Genomic DNA, 25,710 nt, shown 5'->3' with positions numbered 1-25,710 from the left:
AGGCCTAATTCTTATAGTTGGAACTCAGTGTTACCTGGGAGGGCCATTTTTAATTAGTAAGCTTATGGGGAAGAGAAACCTCGTTTTCCACGGGCCTGAGTCTCTGAGCTGTGACTGCCTATAAAACTTCTTAGTTTTTGCATTTTCTTTCATGGGATAAGAAGGTGGAGTCGGTCAGTTGCTTCCCAAGACACATAAGGCTCCTAAAGCAATGTCTCTCTCAGGACACACTTTTGTACTGACAGTGGTCTCCACAGTTGTTAAAACAATTACCACCTCCCCCTCTCCTACCCACCTCCACCCATTTCCATTCCCCCTCTCCCCACCCCCACACATGTCCATTCCTGTGTATAGCAAGCAGACAGTGGGATGAACCCTTTTCCAGCTTTCAGTGTGAGAGCTGTTGGGACTTCTTCAGGGAAAGGTGTCCATCCCGGCAGTTTTACTGTCGAGGGAGTCTACCCTCAACCTCCAGCAGTTTGTCACCAGACCATTCAAGTATTTCTGTCAGTTTACGAAAAACAGCAGAATTGGTAAACATCTTCTCCCATTCTGTAGGCTGCCATTTTGTCTGGTTGACCATGTCCTTTGCTTTACAGAAGCTTCTCAGTTTCAGGAGGTCCCGTTTATTCATTGTTGCTCTCAGTGTCTGTGCTGCTGGGGTTATATTTAGGAAGTGGTTCCCCGTGCCAATGCGTTCAAGTGTACTTCCCACTTTTTCTTCTATGAGGTTCAGTGTGGTTGGTTTTATGTTGAGTTTTTTTAATCCATTTGGACTTGAGTTTTGTACATGGCGATAGATATGGATCTATTTTCATTCTTCTACATGTTGATATCCAGTTATGCCAGCACCATTTGTTAAATGTGCTTTTTTTTCCATTTTATATTTTTAGCTTCTTTGTCAAAAATCAGGTATTCGTAGGTGTGTGGATTGATACCCAGGTCTTCGATCCAGTTCCATTTGGTCCTCCTGTCTCTATATCAATAGCAGGCAAATGGATGGATCTAGAAAACATCATATTGAGTGAGGTAGCAGACTCAGAAAGACAAATATGTACTCACACATAAGTGGCTTTTAGACATAAAGTAAAGAAAAATCAGCCTGCAATTTATAATCCCAGAGAACCTAGACAACAAAGAGGATCCTAAGAGAGACATACATGGATCTAATCCAGATGGGAAATACAAAAAGACAAGATCTCCTTAGTAAATTGGGAGCATGGGGACCACGGAGAGGGTAGAAGAGGAGGGGAGAGGAAGAGAGAGGAGCGAAGAAAACTATATAGCTCAATAGAAACAATTTTAAAAATTGCAGAACTGATCCAGGCATGGTACTGCACAGCTGTGATCCCAGCACTCAGGAATCAAATGCAGGCAGATTACCACAAACAAGTTCCCGACCAGCCAGAGCTATGTCTCAAAAAATTAATAACTAAAGCTAAGTTAAAAACTGCAGAGTAAATTAGTAAATGAAAGAGCTTTTCTTTAAAAGGTGAATGAAGCAGACAAACCTTTGGCAAATTTTTAAGTGGAAACTCAATACCTGGCATCAGAAGAGGCCTCAGCAAGGCTGCTGGGCATAGCATATGGTGCAATGCTGGCCCTGGTGGATCCCAGGTCAGAGCCTGTGGCAGGACATCCCAGGGCATGGGAGCCGTGGAGGAAACCAGGCACTTGGAGTGAGTCAGCAGACAGGATGTGGGCGGCAGGTATAAAAGCAGAAACCCATGCATCGCTCCTGAGAGCGATCTGAGCTAAGGTGCTCTGCAAAGACTTTTCTTAGGGTCCCCTCCTCACTTCCTGGATCCACAGAGGTGAGACTGAACCCATCTGTAGGATCCAGCATGCCCTGTGGGGACTGTACTACCCTGTTCTCTTTATCTCTTTGTTTCCTGGTCATAAATTGACCTTACCATGTCTTTACCATGTATAACCTCATCACAGGTCCTAAACAGCAAGGGCTGAAACCTCCAAACCCAGGAGCTCAAATGAACCTTTCCTCTTGAGTCGGTTTATCCCAGGCATTCTGTTGGAGTAATACAAAGTAGACGAACACAGTCTCCAAGGCCTGGCAAGTACCTGTGCACTAGTTACTTTTCTGTTGCTATGGTAAAACACCGACCAAAGCAACTTAGAGAAGGAAGTGTTTAGTAGGGCTTCTGGTTTAGGATGGCTACGAAGTACAGTGAAGGCTTGGTGGCAGGAATAGCTGAGAGCTCACATCTCAAACCCCACACAGGAGGCAGAGGCAGAGGCTATACCAGGGATGCCCCCAGTCTTTTGAACTCTCAAAGCCTGCTCTCAGTAGCATTCTTCCAATAAGACCACAGCTCCTAACCCTTCCCAAACAGTTCTGCCAACTGGAGACCAAGTATTTACATACATCAGCCTCTGGGGACTATAGTCCTCCAGACTCTCACATTCCACTCCCTGAGCCCCATAGGTTGATGGTCATATCATAATGCAAAATGCAGTTAGTCCAGCTTCAAAGGCCCCCTAGTCTTCCAGCCCCAACACCATTTCAAAGTCCAAAGACCTAAAGTCTTGTCTGAACTCAGGCAATCTCTTAACTACAGCCCACTATAAAATGAAAAGCGAATTAACCACAGTGGCACAGAATATGCATTAGCATCACAAAGGGAGGAGTTGGGGCATGGTGAGGAAACACTGGACCAAAGCAAGACTGAAATCCAGCTCAGCAAATGCCAAATCCCGTAACTCCATGTCCCATGTCAAAAGCTTTGATGGTTCTACCCTTCCAGGTTTGTTGCCTGAAAGATATATCTCTCTTGTGTGCTGGGCTCACTCAATGTGTACAGGTCTCATGACTCTGGTCCCTCTAACATCCTGGGGGTCTCCAACACATGCAGACTTCACAACTGCACACAATGGCCTCTTGGCCTCTCATCCTTCCAGGGCCTTCATGTAGTGCTTGCCTTGTCACAAGTTGCGTAGCCTCAGTGGTGTTTCTTACCCTCAGAGGAAGATTCTACAACCATTTACCCTTGTATCCTTCATGATCCTACAGCCAGAATCACATGGATGCTGTACCAGGCATGGCTGTCCCTGAGTTCACATGGATCCTCCTGTCTCTGCCTCCCAAGTGCTAGGATTAAAGGCACCACCGCCCGGCCCTTTTTATTTATTACATAAGCACTCAGTGAGAGCCATAGTTCTTGTTGACCCCACCTCGGGGTGGCTCAGTGACTGGACTGTGCCGAACAAGCTCTTGCCCATCATTGATTACCGTCCCTTGAAGAGCACTCATTCCTGGAGAGTTGCCGGGTGGGGAGACTAGGGGGTAGCCTTGTGAACTTCAGATAACCAGGCATGCGTAACCTCCTGCGGAGGACTGCGAGAGGGACATTGAGGAACAGTAACACCTAAAGAGTTGCCTAGTCGCTGCCCACTACTGTTGAATATGCTGCAAGAGACATTAAAAAAAATAAGAATTAACAACACCACCCTACCAATTAAGGCACATGTGGGCATCCAGGAGGGATCAAATTGTCTTTTTATATTATGCCAAACTTTTTCAAAAAATGAAGAGTCAAAGGCCATAACCTCTGCCCTTATCCGATCTAATTGAAAAGAAAATTTTGTTTGTTAGCTATAATGAATAAAATAGAAACTTAGTTGACCATGGGCCCTTAATACATTTAGCCAGCTCCTGGCATGCTGAACTAACAGTCCTCATCTCAAAAGGCATCAGACAAAATGAGGAAAAGCGAGGGTCACAATTGAGTCTCATCAAGGTATTTAAAATGTCAATTTCTTCCTCTAATAATAAATTAATTTGTTTGGGGGGCAATGAGAGCAAGAAAGGGAAGTCCATGCATTATACCCATCCTGAATTATTCCCTCCTTGGTGGAAGCAAACTGATCCATGGCCGGGTGTGCATCTCTTACCAGGACCCATATCGGTATCATGGCAGTCTGAGGAAAACCACAAACATATCCTTAACCCACAGGCTAGCAGGGGAGTTGGCAGCTGCCACTGGAGTGATTAGGATCTCTCCATTTTACCAGGAGCAGGGGTATGCGCCTTAGTAGAGACACCCAATGCTTGCAGGCTGGGCTGAGCCCCTTGTCATCAAAACTGAGAAAGTTCACATGGAAAAGGACCTTTGTTAAGGCCAGATGAGGATCTCTCCTAGCCTCTGGAGATATAGTCCTGGCCAACAGTTCCTTAAGAGCCCTGTTGGTCCTCTCCACAATGGTTGTCCCTCTGGATTGTAGGGGATGCCAATGGTATGGGAAATCTTCCGGGACTCCAGAAAGTCATTGAATTGTTGAGAGGCATAGGCAGGGCCATTGTCAGTCATTAGTGCCCAAAGTACCCACATAACTACCATGATTGACTTAAGGGCCTTGATAGCATTGATGGCTTTCTATCCAGAAAGGGCAAGAGCACAAAGGAGGAGCAGGTATCTATTATAAGGCCAAGTGGAAAGGATTGATCAAACTTAGAGGTGACTTTACACAGATCAAAATGTGCTTGATGTATCCATAATAGGGACCCAGATAGCCGTAATGCTCCCAAAAAACTACTGGGCGTCCAGAGGATCGTTGCCAACAAGGGCTTCTGAGGATCATGGTGTTGAAGGCTGGAGGTAGCTAGAATGGCCACAACCTTCTGTAGTAGATCTCTAGCCTCATGAGTAAGTCCAATCTTGATGGACAGGTAGGGAGGTCCCTCCAACAGTGAAAAGAGGTGATCATCTCTTGATCAGCAATGGGCAGAAAGGGTTTGAACCAATTAACCGTGCCCTGTAATTATTCTGTCATTCTGAGAATGAGTACAGTTCCTTCACTTCCAATTTAAAGGAAAGGGGGCAAACCTACTCAACATTGGAAAATCCTAAACAGGCAAGGGGGGGGGTACCGTTTGAACCTCATCTGGCAACACCATCAGATGTAATGATACAAGATCTTTCAACACTTTTTGGCAGTCCTTTGCAGATAGACTGTATCCAGATGTGCCAGAAGGAGTTCATCCATGTAATGCATTAAGGGGACATTCTTGGGAATATTCACCAAGGACTGAGAAACATATAACTGGCAGATTGTAAGATTATTCTCTAGTCCCTGGGGTAAAATAGTCCATTGATATCTCTTAGCTGGCTTATGCATATTAGGGTCCCATACTGCAAAGGCAAAGTGGTCTCAAGCCTGTGGCATGAGGGGAATTTGAAAAAAGCAATCCTTAATATTCAAAACTAAAATATAATAAGATGGACAAATAGCACTAGGGTTGGGGAGGCCTGGTTGCATGGACCCCAGTTTTTCCATTTGATTATTAACTTTTCGGAGATAGATCCTGCAGGAGGTGGTAGTGTCCCGTTCTCTTGGGAATAACAAATATGGAGCATTATGTTTACTTGTGGTCAGCTCTGTGCCCCATCTTTAGCTGTTCTGTAACTACTTTCTTTAGGATTGACAGCTTGGGTTCAGTTATAGGCCACCATTCCACCCAGATATCTCAATTTGAGAGCCATGTCAATAGAATGGGACTAGGAGGTGGATTTCTGAGGGACAGTCGTCCTAAGAATTGGGGGTCACAACTCATGCATAGGGTCACAATTTACCCAATCTGTCTTTTCATAGACCTGAAGGTCATCAAAGAAAACTCTAACATCAGTAGTCAGGACAGCATCAATTGAGTGAGGACTTGTTTGAAGTAAGGTGAATCCGGCCGGACTCATAAGGCAGAGTTCAGCTATGGGGGTGGGAATTCAGGGCTGGTTGATGTATTTTGTCCCAGGTTGACTGTAAGGGCTTCCTCTGGCCTTAGAGGCCTGAGACGGGGGAGGGGGAACTGCAGCAACTGGGAATCATACCACAGTGCAAGGGAATTCCTGCCTTCAGGAAGGCGGACATTGAAGCGCTTCCCTCTGAGGGTACCCAGGGTACCGTGGTGGAGGTAGAGGGTACCCAGGGTACCGTGGTGGAGGTAGAGGGTACCCAGGGTACCGTGGTGGAGGTAGAGGGTACCCAGGGTACCGTGGTGGAGGTAGAGGGTATCCAGGGTACCGTGGTGGAGGTAGAGGGTACCCAGGGTACCATGGTGGAGGTAGAGGGTACCCAGGGTACCATGGTGGAGGTAGAGGGTACCCAGGGTACCGTGGTGGAGGTGTAGCCCCCCACAGTGGGAGTGGAGATGCTGGGGAAGCAGCATGGTTGGTCTTGACTATGGCAGTGCTCTCCTCAGTAGGTTTCACAGGCCTTGAACCTTCTGTCTCCTCATCACTGGATGCTATAGAGAGATCAGACACAGAAGGAGTGGGGTGAAGGAGAGGTTATCCATTTGTAGAGGGAGACAGCAGGCAAGCAATAGTCAGAGAGACGATGGCAGTCAGCAGGTGGAAGACTGTGTCCAACCTTCATGTTTTATGCTCAGTGGGAGACTTCTGTGGTTTCTTAGGCATGGCTGTGTGCCTACATGGTGTCTCTGGGAGGGGGATGGTGTCTGAGAGCCAAGCCTTGGTTTGACCTCCTGGGGTCAGCTCTTATGTGGAGGCCCCTGGTGAACCGAAACAGAAAAATGTGCCTTCCTAACTGGATGGGCAGACAAACATAACAGACAACACAAAAGAAGGAAAGAAAGGGGGTCCCAACACTTTCCTGCCAAAGGAACCGAAAACACACATCAAGGGACCTTCTCCCCGACATACACCATATTATGGGAACTGTCCAGCACCATGAGCAAGGAGAGGGGGATGACCAGAAACTGTGCCGGCACCAGACGTGGTTGGGACCTAACGGCTGGGGGGGGGGGGGGGAGGTGTGGCATCAACAACATAGACCCTGGGACTCAGGTAAAAGGCGAACAACAGGCTCATTTATTCCGCAATGGGGAGAGTCTTAAAGATCCTCCTCCCAGCACCCAGGCTGCATTCCAATCCATGGGCATTGCACTGCCGGCCCTCATTGGCTATGCACAATCATGACCTCGGATAGCGCCTGTTGCTAAGCCCTTGGGCAAAGTCCAGGTTGGCTCATCACTTGACCTTGTAGGCCTTATCTCCCTATAGTCTACCAACTAGGGAACCAAGTGTTCACATATTGTTGGGGGCTGCAGACCCCTGGCTCCTTGACTTTCTTTGCCTGCCTCAGACCCTTTGCCTGCTGGAGTGAACCGAGCAAAACACCTGTGCCTGCAGCTGCTCTGAGCACGAGACCCTGATGGCAGGGGTGTGGGTTCTGATGAGGCCTGCAGCTGAAAGATCCCGAGAGCTGGGGCATGGCTATCAGTTATGGATCCCTACATAAGCTTCCCTGGAGCACACTAAAGTTGGCACCCTTGTATCAAGGATGACCCGTGTCCTCGTGTCTCTGTCTGTGTGTTCGTGTGTTTTTAAGTCTAGCTTAGTTCCTGGCTCGCATACCATCCCGTAGTGTGGACACTACAGCATATCAAAGTCCATGGGGCTATTCTCATTCAAACCACCACACTTTGGGTCCAGCATTAAATTTCCTGGTGATTTTTTCTTCCCAAATGTACAGTTTGTATATCTTTCTGCCCTACATGCTCTTTTTCACTGTAGACTTCCTTAAGAATGATTATAATAACCATGTAACAGAGCCAACATTAGGCTGTCTTGAAATATCCTCTGCCAAAGAAATCAGCCCATTACTTTTAAATTAACTTCAGAAGATAGCCACATTCTTTGTCAAAATATCGCAAAACATCCGCTAGCCCAGTTGCTAATATTGTCCTCTATGAAACCTCTTGAACTGGGCCCGCAGTACACACTGATCTCAGCATTGCTGTCTTCCGGGATCCTACTAGCATGGCCCCTTAAGCAATGCTTACAGCATTCAACTACTTTTTTTTTTTAGTCCTAAGTCTTCCATATTAAAAAAAAATTAGCATTGTTGGGTCTGCCACAGCAATATTACACTCCCTGGTACCAAACTCTTCATTAGTTTTAGTTACTTTTTTATTGCTATAATAAGACACCATGACCAAGGCAACTTATGAAAGAAAGCACTTAATTAGGCTTCCAGGGATTACAGTCCATAAGGTGAGCTAAGAACTCACATCTCAAACCGAAAGCAGGAGGCAGAGAGTGCCCCCAGCTGGGGGTCAAATATTCAAACACATCAGCCTATAGGGGCCATTCTCTTTCAAACTGCCGCGCTAGAAGACATTTGACAAATAGGTGCAATATTGTTTTTATTTTTGCAATAAAAACACTTAATATGAGATAGATCTTCTTAGTATATGTACAATACACAATAACTAACTATAATTACATAGTTGTATAGCAAATTTCTAAAATTTATCTTGCTTGACCCAATTTTTATGTTAGCTGGTTAGAATGAAGGTATTTTCAGTTTTGGTATTTTGTTTTGAGACAGGGTCTAACTCTGTAGCCCTGGATGGCCTAGAACTTACTATGTAGACCAGACTGACCTTGAACTCACAGAGATAGATCTTCCTGTCCCTGCTTCTGAGTGCAGGAGGCTGGGATTCAGAGCACGCACCACCACACCTGGCAGTAGAAAGTAATTTAAATAAAGGAGAAACACATGCTTGTTGTTGAGGAGCAGTGTGGGGGCACAAAGGCCCTTGTGCCCACAGAGGACCAGAGGAAACAGGAATGCCAGGCTAGTAGCTTAAATGACCTCTGTGCTATCTGTATGACCGAGGCCATGCCAGATCTTTCCCTAGCCCCTTAAGTTAATACATGTAGCCTATCTCTAGAACCCATCTTCTTGGGAGAAACGACATGTACTTTGAGTTGAGTTTCAATATAATTATTCCTCATTATGTACCAGGGATTTTATTACACCAGGAAACTTCTCCCAAATAGTACTGTGTTTAAATATGCTTACAATAAACCACCTAGCATCAGACTAAATCCACTTGAACTGAGTTTTCTGTCTTGCCTCTTTGCAGATCATTTCACTGACACTTGCAGGGACACCACACACACACACACACACACACACACACCACACACCCCTGCAGAGCATAACTGCCGTAGATTAGAAGGTCAGAATCTCTGATAGCTGTCACTCCGGCTTCTCCAAGTGTTTCTCCCTGTGTGTCTGTTCTCTCTCTGGGGCTCTTTGCTCACACATTTGGTGATCTGACTTTTCTTTCATAGACAACCAAAGGCATTGGAATCTGGAGGCTTGAGTGAGGTCCCCCACTGGGGTGGCAGGAGAGGGTTATTCCATTAGGGTCTCACAAATGTCATTTGAATGTCAGTAGACTGCAGTTTTGGTAACTCTTCTCTTGGACTGAAATAAATGTTGTCAACCCTATCCCCAGGTTTCTGGGGGCACAGTCGGGGTAGCATGTTGGGTCTGAGCATATGGGCTGGTGTGCAGATGTTCGTTTAGTTTCTTTGCCCCCAACTCTACCTTTGGTCCAGCATCTGTCACGGGGACCCTCCAGCCTCCACCCTGTACTAGGCCAGGTGCTCTCAAGTCTTCAGAACTACTCTGTGCTCATATTTAATGTGGGTAGAGAAGATCTTGGGGTCTGATAGGTCACTCACACGACCTTTAGCCTACTTTCCAGCTCTGCTGACTCCTGTACTTTCCAGATGCTTTGGCATTAGTGTTCATGCTGCCTGTGACCTCTCCTTGTAACCTGAGGACCCAACCTTTTTAGATTTGCTAAGCCACACACACCTGTTCTTTCCGCTTCCGTCTTCCAAACACTTGCTGAGATCTCTCATGCCCCATCCTTTATTTGCTCTGCCCTGGTAGATTTGTATGGCATTATATACCTTAGGGACTCAGGGCAGGTGGAGGAGACCTGTTCAGTCTGCATGCCCAGTGGGAACACCTTTTCCCCTATAACAATTTCTGCTTACTTATTATACTTGGGGGGAGGGCATGCATGCCACAATGCTCATGTGGAGCTTTGAGGACAATTTGCAGGGCTTGGCTCTCTCTCCTTCCACCATTGAGTTTCAGAAGTTGAGATCAGGTCACCAGGTTTGGCAACAAGCACCTAACCTGCCGAGCCATCTTGCCATCCCTCATTGCATCTTCTTAATGGAAATTAGTATTTCCTGGGCAGAAATGAAGAATCTACTTGAATATTGCAAGCTTCTAAGCTTCCAGTTATGGTTTGTTTGGTTTGTTGTTGTTGTTGTTTTTCTGGTGACCAAGTCCCCAAACACAAGCCTACTAAGGAATGTTCAATTAAAGCAAGTAACATTCCTGTGACTAGGAACTCTGTGTCAGATATCAAGGACAAAGACCAAACATCAGAACCAAAACTGTACCTTAGATTGTGTCTCTTAGACAACATCAAAGGGTAAGGAGGTCTGTGCTGGAACTAGGGGCAGGGTGCAAACACATATTCTTGTTATATCACTGTATCTCAGTGGACCACATTCGTTCATTCATTCAACAAATATGAATTAAACACCCATTTAGAAATACTCTAGGCACTAGAGATTGAGTAAATAAGAGAAAGCTTACATTCTGGTGGTAGGAAACATGAGTGAATGAATGAGTGGGTGGCCGAGGAAAGTCTGAACGGGGACAAGTGTGTGAAGATGGCAGGGAAGGCATCGCACTCAGGCCGTGGCAAGTGCAGATGTGAAGACCTCCTTGAAGAGCATATTTGGAACTTTCCAGAGATGAGGTCAATGAGTTGTTCTCATTCTAAGTCTCACGGGATACCACTAGGGGATCTAGACAAGAAGCTGACCGGACAGGGTCCGATTAAAATCTCCCAGAGAACAGCCCAGCTGCTCAGAGGGCAGAAAGGAAGAAGGGAGCGTGGCTAAGAGTTCTGCTGATGCGCAGTGTGCTCACTGACCCCAGTGTGGGGATGGAGGAGGTGGACAGAGGGAGGACAGCTGGCAACACCTGGCCAGTGAGGGTAGAGAAGAGAGGACGTTTGTAGGTGACTGGGGACTGGGTGTCTGGTGATGTCTTTTACTGCTCTGGGGAAGCACTAAAATGTGGGAGGAAAACTCAATGAACACCCACTGAGAGCTCCCCCATGCTGCTTCCCAGGACTGCATACAGAGTGCAAGAACAAGCCCAGGCCTGGGGACCAGAGACTGGTCTTGAAGGTTCCTTTTGTTCCACACTAGATGTGTTTGCATTTGTTTGGGGAAGAGCTCCTGGGAGGGGAATGTGAGACCCAGAGGGTTTAAAGCCCCCAAAGTCATTTCCTGGGGAGTCCATTGGGATGCCCGGTTCTGCCTGTCTAAACACTGGAGCTTTCTTTGCTGTTCTAAACCAAAGAAGTTAAGTAGGAGCTGGGGAAGGTTGTGTGAGGTAACTGACTGCCAAGGAACAAGGCGGGAGTTCTCTGTGAGGAGGGCTTCCCTCGAAAGGAACAGGGAGACAAAGGCACAGGAGCTAGAGCTGTGAAGGGTATGTAAGAGGGGCCAAAGATCTCTCTTCTGCAGAAGGTGACCTGGTTTGGGGACCAAGATCCTTTTACTTGGGTGCTGATTTGGTTTATCCCCAGGGAGACTTCCTCTACCGCTTTTTTTTTTTTAACCTGCTGTGGTCCTACCTCCTGCCTCCTGCACTCAGCCTTCACCAGGGACTGGTGGACATCCTCCCTGATGTCTGATAGAATCAGGTCTGACCATCAGATCGATCATTCTAGAGTCATGCCTAGACACACACACACACACACAACTGTACAGTCTGCTGAGTAGCTGTATCACTCTCCTGCCTCCTAACTGGTGCCCTTCTACCCAGAGTTCCCCCAGAAGCACTACAGGCTGCCTACTTTCAGTCAGTGCAATGCAGAATTGTTCATGAAGTTTCTGTCCCTGCTGGGAAGATGGCCTGCTTCCTGGTGTGTGTGTGTGTGTGTGTGTGTGTGTAAACATGCATATGTATTACTTGTGTAACAACCAAAATTCCAGTTCTGAGCTGTACCGGTGGTATCCTTTGACCTGGTTTTATTCCTTGTTTTAATGTAAATAAAGTTCCATGTGGGTTTGTTGCTTGTTTTATCTAAGATAGGGTCTCACCACGCTAACCTTGAACTCATTATGTAGCTGAGGCTGGCCTTAACCTTGTGTGAACTTCCTGCCCCAGTCTTCAGAGTGCTGGGATTACAGATATGAGCCACTTTGAGTGGCCAGTGTGAGGAATCAGGGGACGTGTTTGTAGTTTTTGAGGCACTTGTCTGGAGACCAGGCCTTCTCTAGCGGGTGCCTTAGGAGTCCTAAGAAGGAAACACTATCTTAACATTGAGGAGACATGATTTGAGCCCCTGACCTGCAGTAGATTCTTGCAGAGCCACTTAGAGGAACTGTTTGCTGTCTACACTAGGTTTTATATAGTTTCCCATGAAGCAGTGATGTAGGACAGGAAGGAGAAGAAAACAACAGCAATTAAAACAGAGAAGAGCAGCTGCACCAACCAAGGTGCCTGGGGATGCTAATGGTGGCTGTGGTGCATGCAGAATCCCTGGCACACTGGGACACTCAAACAGCTCCGCAGCCGGACACCATCACCAGGTACTCTTGGGGACCTGAAGCTACCAGACAGTCTGCCATGGAGGTGAGGCCAACCCTCCCACCCCTAGCAGCAGATTCCAGGCAATTCTGACAGCTCCAGGATCCCAAGTGGGGGCAGAGACACTGAAACAAAGGCTGGTTCTCTGCAGAAGAGTGGGGACACAGAGCACCACATGGGTACCAAGGTCAACTTCTGAGGGACCTTAGCGAGAGCTTATCCCAGAGGTGACAGATCTCTGGTGACCTCAGAGAGCGGGCAGAAGTAGCCGCCATAAAGTATACTCTTGCAAGCCTAGGCCTCAAGAGACTGAGACAGTAGGATAGTGAGTTCCAGGCTAGCCTTGGCTACAAAGCGAGACCCTGTCTCCAAAAACCAAAACAACAAGAATACCAGCTTCCATGCCATGACTTCACGGCACTCCTCTGAAGAATTCTCTTGACGAGCAAAGGAAACAGAGCTCAGGGGCTCCGACTCACTAGAGGGGCTTAGTTAGCGATCTATTGCTGGGATGAAACGGCAGTGGCATGACCAAAAGCAACTGGAGGAGGAAAGGGTTTATCTCAGCTCACTCTTCCACATCACAACCCACCCCTGAAGGAAGTCAGGACAGAAACTCAAATAGGCCAGGAACCTGGAGGCAGAAGCTGATGCAGAGACCATGGAGGCGTGTTGCTTACTGGCTTGCTCCTTGTGGTTTGCTCAGCCTGCTTTCCTTATAGCATCCTGATCAGATATGGCACACAGTGGGCTGGGCCCTCCCACATCAATCATCAACCAAGAAAATGTAGCACAGGCTTTCCCACAGGTCAGTCTGATGGGGACATTTTTCCAAAGGAGTCTTCTGAAATGACTCTGTCTTGTGACCTGTTGACATAAAAACTGGCCAGTACAGGTAGCCATGGCCTTTGCAACCAAACCTCACCTCTTGGCCATCAGATTCCTCATATTAAACCAAACACTAAATCCTGTCAATGTTTTAGCATCCCTGGAGACCTTGGAGTCTATGCACATACCAGACATTTCACACAGTATTAGTAATCTGCACATATCAAGGTCTTGTAGTGAGCTAAACTGTGAACTCCCTAAGCCATCTTTGTTTGGATCTGAGCTACTAATCTATAAATCCGGTTAAAAACCCATGATTGAGAAAGTCGTGGACCCTAGGGGACAACTTAGTGTCATTGTGTAGCTGAGTTGACACAGCTCCAAATTGCTTTCTAAATATTTACCTTTATGCCCATAGATTAAAAACTAATCTCAGGGTCAGATGGTGGTGAAATATACCTTTAATCCCAGCAGAAGCAGGTGGATCTCTGAGTTCAAAGCCACCTGTAAATAGAGTTCCAGGACAGTCAGGGCTACACAGAGAAATCCTGTCTTGAAATAAAACAAAACAAAGTGAAAACGTTAATTCCAGACTTCCTCAGGGAAGCTTTCCTTGCCAGAGAACATCAGTCAATACAGAGACTCATGGCTGCTCCAGACGCCAAGAGTAAATGAGGATTGAATGCCCATCCCTCACCAGAGCATTCATTTCGACTCCTCTAAGGCTCAGGGGACATTACAAAAGGGGTAGGGGAGGGTTGGGGGAAGATGGGAGAAGGCCATGGGATGCTGGGCTCAGGGACATTACAAAAGGGTTGTCTGGGGTGGGGGAGGGTTGCTGGAAGATGGGAGAAGGCCATGGGATGCTGGGCTCAGGGGACATTACAAAAGGGTTGGCTGGGGTGGGGGAGGGTTGCTGGAAGATGGGGAGAAGGTCATGGGATGCTGCCTTCTGGCCAGGACACAGCCTTGCATCATGGTATCTCAGCAGCTGCAGATGCCTCCACTGGGCTTGCAGAAAACTGGACTTGTTGCTGGTGGTGGTGGCGCAGGCACTCGGGAGGCAGAGGCAGGCGGATCTCTGTGAGTTTGAGACCAGCCTGGTCTACAAGAAGCTAGTTGCAGGACAGGCACCAAAGCTACAGAGAAACCTTGTCTCGAACAGAACCAAAAAAAGAGAAAAAAAAAAAAAAGAAAAAGAAAAGAAAAAAGAAAGAAAACTGGGCTTGTCACCAAACAAGGAAGGGGAGGGGCTCCCACAGCTGCTGAATTAATGGCTGCTGGTGGATTCTCAGGGAAGAGCTGTTGTGGGAGATTTGTGCAGCCAATCCCTGTGCCGATAAAGCCACTTTAAATTCAAGGGCGGAACCAGGGATTGACTGATCAGAGCCTTAGAGTCCTTAGAGGATTTAGGAGGCCTGAGAGAGAGGACATGGAGAAAGAGGAAGGAGAGAAGATTTCCAGGGTTGGTGAATTGGGAAAATATGGAGAGAGGGTCAGTCAAATGACTCTCCACTTTCCTTGGATTTATCAGGTCTTTATCTCAATTTCTGACTCCTGAGTTTTTTATTATACTGAAACAATTTAATCATTTCACCTGGTGCCCAATGTCAGGCCACGTATGTGCACATATGGCCTGAAAATGTTTTTAAAAAGGTCCTGAACATGGAATCCAATATGGCGTCCTGGCGAGGATTCCGGGTGACTGCACTCTCATGGGTAGACTCAGTGTACAGAGATGAGGCTAGCAGCCATTGCCTGTAGGCTGTAGCCGCCAGCCAGCGCCATGAGCCAGCACCATATGCTAAACTGAGCCATTCGAAGGTCGACATGGCAGTTTAAAATTTGTCTAGGGGGCTGGAGAGATGGCTCAGCGGTTAAGAGCACTGACTGTTGTTCTTTCTAAAATGATGTGGGGCTCAGGAGCAGCAGTGAGCTCCAGTGGGTGCCAGCGGGGTGAGCGCCCGCCACGGCGGCAGAGTTCCCATGGGCGGGGAGCCACGCGGTGGAATTCCCAATGCAGCCGGCGCATGTGAGCAGACCCACAGACACAAAAGTAGCCATAAAACATTTATTGAATGAGAGAGGGAGAGAGGGAAAGAGGGAGAGAGAGGGGGAGAGAGAGAGAGAGAGAGAGAGAGAGAGAGAGAGAGAGAGAGAGAGAGAGAGAGAGAGAACAGAAGGAGAGAGAGAGAGAGAGAGAGAGAGAGAGAGAGAGAGAGAGAGAGAGAGAGAGAAGATGGCTGTGGAGGTCAGAGGTAAAAAGGAGTGGGCGTGACTAGGGCAGAACCGAAAGAATAACATTTCCACATTTTGCTTTTTTTTTTTTTTTTTGGTTTTTTTTATAAAAAAGCAATTTAGACACCCCAGTTTGAAGGAATTGGGGCGGCGAATTCTCAAGACTGCTTCCGGCTGATTGTGGGCGTTGTCTTTTGTAGAAGGGGAACCTGACAGAAGGCTGGGTGCTGGTCGCATCCTGGCACAGCTGGTCTCTTTGCTTTTGACCGGTGTCTATGGCATGGAGATGTCTGGTGTCTCTAAGGTATTGGCAGAACAAACAACAAAGTTAAATTAAGGAAAAAAAATTTTTTTTGGACCAGGGAATTGAGAGGGTGTCTGACCTGTTTAAGATGGATTTCTTAATTCGGCTCCCTGGAACTCACGAGAACTCCTTGGGTTTGTGAAAACAGAAGTTTAGACATGTAATGACTGTGGCATAAGAGATTTGATTTGAAATTGTTTGGTGAGGTCACCTGCCAAACCTCAACCTGACAAAACCTCTCAGCTGTCAAACTGTCAGAGATCTTTGAGAAGGATAAGATTTTACTTGCGTTACTAATTAAAAAATGACAGAGAACTTACTTGGTTGGCACCCAGAGCTACTCTTTTTGGATCCTCTATGGTCGATGAAGGTTGCATTTGACCTTTGCTGTTTAGCGCAGGCTCCAGAAGACCCTGTGGGGTAAGAAATCTGTAGGAAGACAGGCCTACCTTGACCTGAGCAGCTAGGCTGTCGATTCCAGTGATTCCGTTCATGTCTAGAGGTCTTTACTTTAGACGAAAGGCAGTTTTGCCCAATGGTCAGCGCTCTGCAGTCGAAGGGAAATGCAGAAGGACGTTGTTCTGCGCGTGTCTGTCTTCTGTCTTCTTTGGAGGGAGCAGAGAGCTGCTGCTAGGAGCCAACCTGTCTCTTTTGTTGTTGTGAAAAGTTTTTAATAATTAAATATTTAAATATCACATTGCCCAGATCTCTGAGCAGTTGAGGGCAAAAAAACTGCTTGTAATATAAGGTTAGTGGTGGGACTGACAATGGTAGAGAACAGCTTAAGAGACTTAAAAGTACATACCAGTTTAAAATGTATGGTTTTGAAGTCTGAAATGAAAGCTGGGAGTAAAACCAGGAGAGTGTGGTCACGTGACCTGGCCCTTAGCCAAGATGGTGGAAAAAGTCACCTGACCCATCTGGCCCTTGGCCAAGATGGCAACCACCATGTGTAGTCTGCTCTGTTGGAGAGCCGCCATGCCATAACAAAAGCCGCAGAGGGGAGGGGCAAAAGGCTGGAACCCAAAAACGGCCGTCTATAGTTTTCTGGACAGAGAATGATAAGTGTGAGGTTGAAGGGCGCCCAAGTGCTGTTCTAGGGGAGAGGACGGGGGAACTGTTTTTGAAGGCTTAGCACCCATGGCTAGAACTGTGTAAATATCCGCAAAAGGCACCCAGAAGATGCCACGAACACCGGCAACTCTGGACACAGGCGTCCGAGTGACCAGAGGGCAGTGTTAAAAGGCCTTAGTGAACCGATCCTAGCCTCCGACGGGAATTGGGGTCCCGGGTAGAAGGGAACAGTGAGGCCTGAAGGCCGCCCGTTGCAGCCGAGGTGCTCATACCATAATGAGCCCATAAGTAAAGAGGACAGAAAAAGAGCAGAAAGAAGAGGAGAGAACTGGAAGCTCCGAGCTTCCAGGCATGGATAAAAACACAGGTCTAGCCGAGGGTGGAAGGCCGGGGGGTGAGTGTTAGCAGCGTACCCAGGACGCGTGAGGGGACGGCAAGCCAACCCAGGTAAACTCACGAATCAGCCGCTGTTGGTCTCAGAGGGCCGCGCCCAGATAAGTGGAGCACGTGGGCTGGTTGCAGGTTGTCGGTTCTGACCTTGTCCCGGGAGGCCCCGGGCTCTAGGAGGTGCCAAACCGGAGTCGCGGCCTCAGGTGAAGATACCGGGATGAAAGGTCCCCGAGCAGACAGCACCAAAATGGTTGTTCTTTCTGCGGGGTTGGAAAGGAAACACGAGACACGCGGGGTCCCACATGGGTGAACTTTAACGGAGGGGGGGTGACGACAGGTGAGGGACGGGGGAAAAGAGAGCGAGTTATGTCGTCCCCCGTTTTTAAGGGGGGGTCCAGGTGCATCTGGGAGAAATTGTCCTGCACGTGCGTGGCTTTTGTTGCATTGGGAATTGTAGTTCAATGGTACGCTTTTGGGAATTGTAGTCCAATGATCCTTCTGCGCATGTGCGGCCTTGTCTCCAAAAGGAACAGCATTTCATCCTTTTGGTTTTATTAAAAAAAAAATTGGGGGGGGGGTGTTGAGGGTCTTAACAGGTAGGGAATAGGGGCGTAGCTCGGTCTCTCATGACTGCTTCCTGCTGGCTTTGGGCGTCGAGGGATTCAGGGAGTGTCGATTGTCCTGATGATGTCCTGTTGATTATGTCCTGTCCACTGGCATTGAGTGGCTGATTGAAGAAATCGCATCTGTCTGGAAATCGCATCTGTGTGGCTCTTGAGTAGCTGGGTCATCGTTAAGATGCTGGAAAACAAAAGTCGCTTTAGTAGAGAGAAAAAAAATTAAAGGGGAGAGGAGGTTTGGGAAATTAAAGGGGAAATTTGGGGTGGGGGGGACTTTAGGAGGTCTGGGGTTAAGAATGATAAAAAATTAAATGATACTTATTCCGTTAATTGAATGATACTTATTCCGTTAATAATCAGCTTGTGTCTGCTTTGTTTAGGTGGGTCGGGCTGGCGTCTTGGAGCTTAAAGAAAATGTCTTAAAAGAAATAGATTTTAACCGTATATTCCTTAACATTTTAGGGGTCACTGCTGCAGTCAGTGACGAACCTGTTATGTCAAGGAACTTTGTTAAGAATTTGCTTATCACCTGAACCTTTGGCTCCGTGTTTGATGATGATTTCTGTAACGACAGCTGAATGGTTTTTTAGGAATTTAGAGAAGAGAGGTTGTGTTAGCACGGGAGGATGAAATGAAGGATGGGACCACTGTTTTCCTTAGACTGGAGTAGAGGGGGGCTGAACCTGGTGTCCTTTGGAACTTGAGAGAACAAGGTCCTGTCTGAGTTACCGTGTATGGAGGATTGTCTTGAGCCGTGGAGGTGAACGGTTTAAGATGTGACAGGTGAATCCAGTGAGGAATTCCCTCGAGCTTGGCAGCTGTGGGAGTTAGAAGAATTACTCTGAGGGGACCCTGCCATTTAGGGGGAAGGTGTGAGGGACGTTGGCCTGGAGGTGAGAATAATACCTTATCTCCTATTTTAACCGGCGGTGGACATGTGTTAGCACATGGTTGAGGTAGTGAGTGATCCGTGAAGTCCCACAGCAGTGAACGTAGGTGGAAAAGGAGGGGAGTGAGCAGGTGATCAGGAAGGGGAGAGGTTCCCGATGGGAGGCTGGGGGCCACCCATACATGAGTTCAAAGGGTGAAATGAAAAGGGGGCCCTTTGGGAGGGCCCGAAGCCTGAAAAGAGCCAGAGGCAGAAACCTTACCCAGTCGAGGTGAAGTTCTTGTGACATCTTAACGAGGGCATCCTTTAAAGAGCGGTTAGTCCATTCTACCTTACCTGAAGACTGAGGGTGGTATGGTATGTGGAAATTCCAGGGGATTCCAAGTGCCCTAGACAGATTTTGAGAAATCTGGGAAGTAAACTCTGGGCCGTTATCTGACTGAAGAGAAGTTGGAAGTCCAAACCGGGGAACAATTTCTCAGAGAAGAATATCAGAAACTGTCTGGGCTCTCTTGTTAGAGGTGGGGAAGGCTTCAGCCCACCTAGACATTGTATCCACCAACACCAGCTGAGAGGTTTTGTCAGGTTGAGGTTTGGCAGGTGACCTCATCAAACAAATTTCAAATCAAATTTATCTCTTATGCCACAGTCATTATATGTCTAAACTTCTGTTTTCACAAACCCAAGGAGTTCTCATGAGTTCCAGGGAGCCGAATTAAGAAATCCATCTTAAACAGGAACACCAGACATTCCCATGCCATAGACACTGGTCAAAAGCAAAGAGACCAGCCATGCCAGGATGCCACCAGCACCCAGCCTTCTCTCGCGCCCCCCCAAGACGATGCCCACAATCAGCTGGAAGCAGTCTTGAGAGTTCACCGCCCCAGTTCCTTTGGGCTGTGGTGTCTGCTCTCCTGCTTTTTATTATAAGGAAGACCTGGGAATGTTTGCTTTCCCGGCCCTTTAAGGGACAAGCCACGCCCACTCCCATTACCTCTGACCTGCCCGCCACCATCTTGCCCCTTCCCTTTTCTGCTTCCTTGGTGTGCGCACGTGTTCTGTCTCTCTCTCTCTCTTTTATCTCTTCTCTCTCTTCTCTCTCTCTCTCTCTCTCCCTCAATAAAATGCTTTATGCCTATCTTTGTGTTTATGTGTCTGTTACCCGCCGCCACCGGCTGTGCGGCGTGTGCCCTCCCGCTGGCGGGAAACTGTAGCCGCTTATCGCATGGCGGGCCCCGCCAGCCCACCTCCAACACTGTATACATAATAAATAAATAATTTAAAAAACAAAGATTTGTCTAATGCAGTCAGAGAATGCTGCAGGTGCTTAGTAACCTCAGGTCCAGATACAGAAAACCTCTAAAAATGTGCAGTATATGTAAAAACATGCTTAGATACTGAAGAAATAAAAGAAAATGGGCATAGACAGTCATAGAAAAAATAATTTAAAATAATAAAGTTTTTAAAGAAAGAGTAAAGTATTATTTAAAAACAAGTTATATAAAGATGGGAAATACACAGGGTGTCTGGATCCTGTATGGTGTTTCGTTGAATTTGAATTTTTTAAATGCTAACGTACAAAAAGCAATAACTGCTGAGAGACACTCCATTACAGAAACTGCTAAATTAAACCAACCTCTATAGTTTAAGAATGTCTTAACTTCAAAGTGGAAGTCAGAAAATATGTTGTGTTAGGGAGAGGTTATGCTTTGTTTCCACAAGATACAAAAATCTATGGGTTCCTTCAAAGTGAATAGAGATCAAATTTGATTGGGGAAGACCTGAAAATCTTGACTACAGACATGAAAAAAGAAACTGAGGAAGACTACACACAGGTGACATATATGCTGATCCCTCTACTGTGGGAATAGTTCTGAGACTGGATGAGATACAATGAATCTTGTTGGCTACAGAGTTCTTGTGACTAACAGTACATGCCATCCTATCACATGGCATGGATGGAGATTTACATAGCAGTTTGGTTATACAGTCCAAACGACTCATAAAGTTGACGGATGCCTTTTATCTGCTCAAACATAAAACCAAAAATCATCTTTAACTGACTTGTGCACACCACACATTCCACGCATGTGTTAATGCAGATGAATATGTTACCTTTAAAAGTTAATGTGTCTTCAGAACAAAAGGAGTAGACACCAACGAAGACAAGTAGCCCAGGTGTTCCAGCCTCCCAGAATGCCTCTGGTACAGTTTCCTCAAAATTCTGCATCCAAAACAACTTCAAAGCTGCTAGCTGAGATGGTCCAGCCTCACAGACTACTACTAGTCAAGAATTTAGATAAGCCCTATACTTTTCCATTATACAGAGACCAGACAACAAAGGATACAGCTAACTTTCCCAGGATTTGACCATTATCTTGATCTTCTCAGGGTCCCTGACAACAGGAAGTAATTTTAAGAACACAAGGCCCACATTCCCAAGAGGTGGGGTGAATGGTTTTGGGTCATTCAGTGGATGTTTGTCATCATTTAAAGAACTTGGTTACAAGTTGCTATTGGTCATGGTCAGGAAAAAAAGCTGAACAATGGAGATTAGATTCAGGGATCTCTTTCTGAAGGGGAAATGGGGGATATAGCACAGAAATTATGGGATAAAAGGGTGGATCATTGAGTATACTTTTGAACAATCACTAGTCTCAAATATTTTACATTTTTTTGTATATTAATACAAATTTAAGGTTATTTTTTAAAATACTCTATGTTTCTACTCCTATTTAAAATATTTTTGTATATGGATACAAATTTAAGGTTATTTTTGTCATACTGTATATATGTTTCTACTCTTGTTTAATGTACTGTACCTATGCAGCTCATTTAAAATGTAATGTATAATTCAGAAATACAGGTTAGTAGTTAGTCATCTCTAATAATCAAATATGTGACCATGTTAGGTATGTTTTCAAGATTAAACAGAGATATATTTTAGATAGATAGGGGATCTTCAAACACTTCAGATACCTACAGAATATGTCATTTAAGATGTTTTAATAACCTAAGACTTTTCACGGCAGTGAGACACATCTACTCCTGGCAGCACCAATCTACTTCAGAGAAGATGATGGGCACTGAAGAACCTCCATGAGGAGTTTGCTTCATTCATGGCAAAGTTAATCACTGGGCAAAGAAACTGTCCTTGCCTCAACTGCTGACAGTATGCTGTCCAAAATGGACAAGCTGGACACAAAATAAGGCAACTACCAAACTTTGTCAAGACAAAGTAAGTCAGTCCTTCAAAATTCCTGTTTCACACCGGGCGGTGGTGGCGCACACCTTTAATCCCAGCACTCGGGAGGCAGAGGCAGGCGGATCTCTGTGAGTTCAAGGCCAGCCTGGTCTACAAGAGCTAGTTCCAGGACAGGAACCAAAAAGCTACGGAGAAACCCTGTCTCGAAAATCAAAAAAAAAAAAAAAATTCCTGCTTCACAGAAAAATCTGCCAGGTATTCTAGGCCTGTAGGCTGAAAATGGATGCCCCAACTGCTGTGGGATAATCCCTTGGTACACTGTGAAGATTTGCCACTTGGATTGGTTTGGAAAAGGGTTAAATGGCCAACAGGCCAACAGCTAGGCTGGTAAAGATTAGCTTGCAGACAGAAAGAGGGCACAGAGGAGGGCAGATTCCCTAGCCAGATGCCAAGGAAGTAGGATATGAACATGCCGTGCTGAAAAAAGAAAAGGTACCACCACATGGTAAAACGTAGATTAAAAATATGGGCTAATTTAAGTTGAAAGAGCTAGTTAGTAACAGGCCTATGTTATCAGCCAAGCATTTATAATTAATAATAAGTCTATGTGTGGTGATTTTGGAGGTGAACTGGTGGGACAGGAAAACCCACATGCACCCAACACTGCAGAGGACTTGGGGTGTCTGTCCAGGCAGCCGGATGTCTCTGTCCTTTCTTAGTTTGGGAAGTTGTTGGCTCTGCTCTTCCTGTTTACTCAGATAATGTTATATCCTTCTTGGGTCTCTGATGGGGTTAAAGATTAGATAGTTATAGTTACAGTTTTCCTTAGTTATGATAGAAAGCAAATTAGGTACAAAACTTTGGACTCACTAAGATAAGATAGATAATAGAATATTTTCTCTGAATTTGGCAAATACTAATGAACTAGACATTGTGAATATATTTCTTACTTGATAATTATTCTTATTATATATAATTTCACATGGTTAGAGTTAAAACCTTTCCTTTTTAGACAAAAAAAATATGGAAATGCTGTGGGAGAATTGTTCATGCACCCAACCTCCTGTGCCAATAAAGCCACCTTACATCAAAGTACAAAGTCAGCGATTGGTTGACCAGGATTAGCCTTAGAGTTCTTGGAGGACTTAGGAGGTCTGCCAGAGAGGACAGGGAGAGAGGAAAAAGTATTCCAGGGCTGAAGGATCAGAAAAAATGTGGAGAGAGGGTCAGCCAAATGACTCTCCTCTGTCCTTGCATTTACCAGGTCTTTATCTCCATTTCTGACTCCTGAGTTTTCATTACACCAATTATGTAATCATTTCAAAGTCATCGTTTTCAGCTGCAGATCCACAGGTTGAGCCTGCCAGGCTCCAGTGGTCAGACAGACAGCCCTCGTTAAACTAAGTGGGTTACAGAAGAAGACAGAGGCCTGGATGGGGGAAGGGACTTGTATGGAAGCAGGGATGTCGGGGCTGGGCGAGAGATGAGGAGCTTGGGTATCTTTTGATTACTTGTCTTGGTCTTGTTTATTTGTTCCCTGTGACCTCTCTCTTCAGATTGAGATGTCTGAGTGTTGTAATACGAGTGGCGGGGCTGCGACCCCGGCCCGGCGGCCCGCATGGCTTTACCAGAAATAATTACACGGAAACTGTATTCTTTTGAACACTGCCTAGCCCATTAGTTCCAGCCTCTTATTGGCTAGCTCTTACATATTGATCTAACCCATTTCTAATATTCTGTGTAGCACCATGAGCTGGCTTACCAGGAAAGATCTTAACCTGCGTCTGTCTGGAGTAGGAGAATCATGGCGACTCCTGACTCAGCTTCTTTCTCCCAGCATTCTGTTCTGTTTACTCCACCCACCTAAGGGTTGGCCTATCAAATGGGCCTAGGCAGTTTTTTATTAATTAACCAATGAAAGCAACAGATTAATACAAGACCCACCTCCATCATCTGAGAAAACACGAAGGCAAACAAAATTGCAGGAATTAATATACATCTTTCAACAACGGTCTCAATCCCTCCACAAAAAGACACTAACAGATTGGATTAGAAAACAGAATCCTTCCTTTTGCTGCCGCCAAGAAACATACCTCACCATCTCATTGACACAGGAAAGGGCTTTTTGAACAGGATCCTGGTAGTGTAGCCATTATGGCCAACAATTAATAAATGGGACATTAGAAAATAAAAACCTTTTGTACAGCAAAGGACACCAGCATTTGAGTGAAGAGGCAGCCTACAAAATATGAAAAAAAAATCTTTACCAACTATATATACAAGGGTTAGTATCTAGACTACACAAAGAACTCACAAAACTGAACATCAAGAAAACAACCCAATTGAAGATGAGGCATAAACCTAAGTAGAAGCCGAGTATGGTGGTGCCTATCTTTAATCCCAGCACTAGAAAGGCAGAGGTGGGCGAATCTCTGAGAGTTTGAGGCCAGCCTTGTTTATATAGTGAGTTCCAAGACAGCTAGGGCTGTCTCAAAAAAAAAAAAAAAGTCTCAGAAGTTGAACTACAAATGGCTCTGAAATGCTTTTTAAGATTCTCAACAGCCTTTGCAATCAGGAATATGCAAATTAAAACTTCTTTGAGATTAATTCTTACTCCAGTCAAAATGGCCAAGATTATAAAAATGGCCAAGATTATAAAAAAATTAAAAAAAAAAACATTGACAAATTCATGGATATGGGGAAAAGAGAGCACTATTCCCTGCTGGTGGGAGTACAGACTGGTGCCGCTACTATGGAAAACATTGTGGCATTTCCTCAAAAAGCTAGAAATCGATTTGGCACATGATTCAGCCAAACCACTGTGGGGCACATACACCAAGGACTGCATATCCTCTTACAGACAAACCTGCTCATCCAAGTTCACTGCAGCTAATCTCACAGTAGCCAAGAAATGAAAACACCCTAGATTTCCATCACTGGTGAATGAATTATGAAAATGTGATACATTTATACAACAAAATATTACTCAGATGTTAAGAAAAATGAAATTGTAAAATCCTCAGGTAAATGGGTGAAGCTAAAAGCAGCAGTTCTGAGGGAGGTAACCCAGACCCAGAGAGACAGGCAGTACATGTCTTTTCTCATTTGTGAGTAAATCCTCATATATGTATGTTTCATTTGGACTCCCCACAGAGGTCAGGAAATTAGTAAAAGGCTATGGCAGGAGTTTCAAGGAAAGAGAGCTAGAACACGGTGGCAGGAAGCCTTAAATGGGGTTAGTAGAGAGGGAAGGATTAATTGGGGGAGGAAGTGGGAGAGTAAAGTGGAGGAGGGAATCCAGGGAAAGAACTAACACCGAATATCTCTTGAAAACGCCATACGAAAATGACTTTATTACTGCCATTATTACTGTAGAAGCTCCCATATGAAATTTAAATGGAGCCACCTATAACAGGGTAGCAAAGCCCTTACTAGACACCACCGGCAAACAAATAAAAAGCCCAGTGCCAGCAGTGGGTCACCTCTTTTAGCAACGTTGGGCTGTGAGGTCCCATAGACCTCCAAACATTCCAGGCTACTGGACGGTGAGGCCCCATTGCAAAGGCACCACACCCCTGAGTCAATGGACAGCAAGGAAAAACACACGAGGATGCAGGGAAAGGCCATGCGCGATGCAGGCAGGCAGAGCGGGAATATGCTGCCAGAGGTCATGGGATGACTCGGGTCGTCAGATCTAGAA

Source organism: Chionomys nivalis, chromosome 5 (genome assembly GCF_950005125.1).
Source record: "Chionomys nivalis chromosome 5, mChiNiv1.1, whole genome shotgun sequence".
Classification (NCBI taxonomy): domain Eukaryota; kingdom Metazoa; phylum Chordata; class Mammalia; order Rodentia; family Cricetidae; genus Chionomys; species Chionomys nivalis.
Note: the sequence above shows the minus strand (reverse complement) of the source record.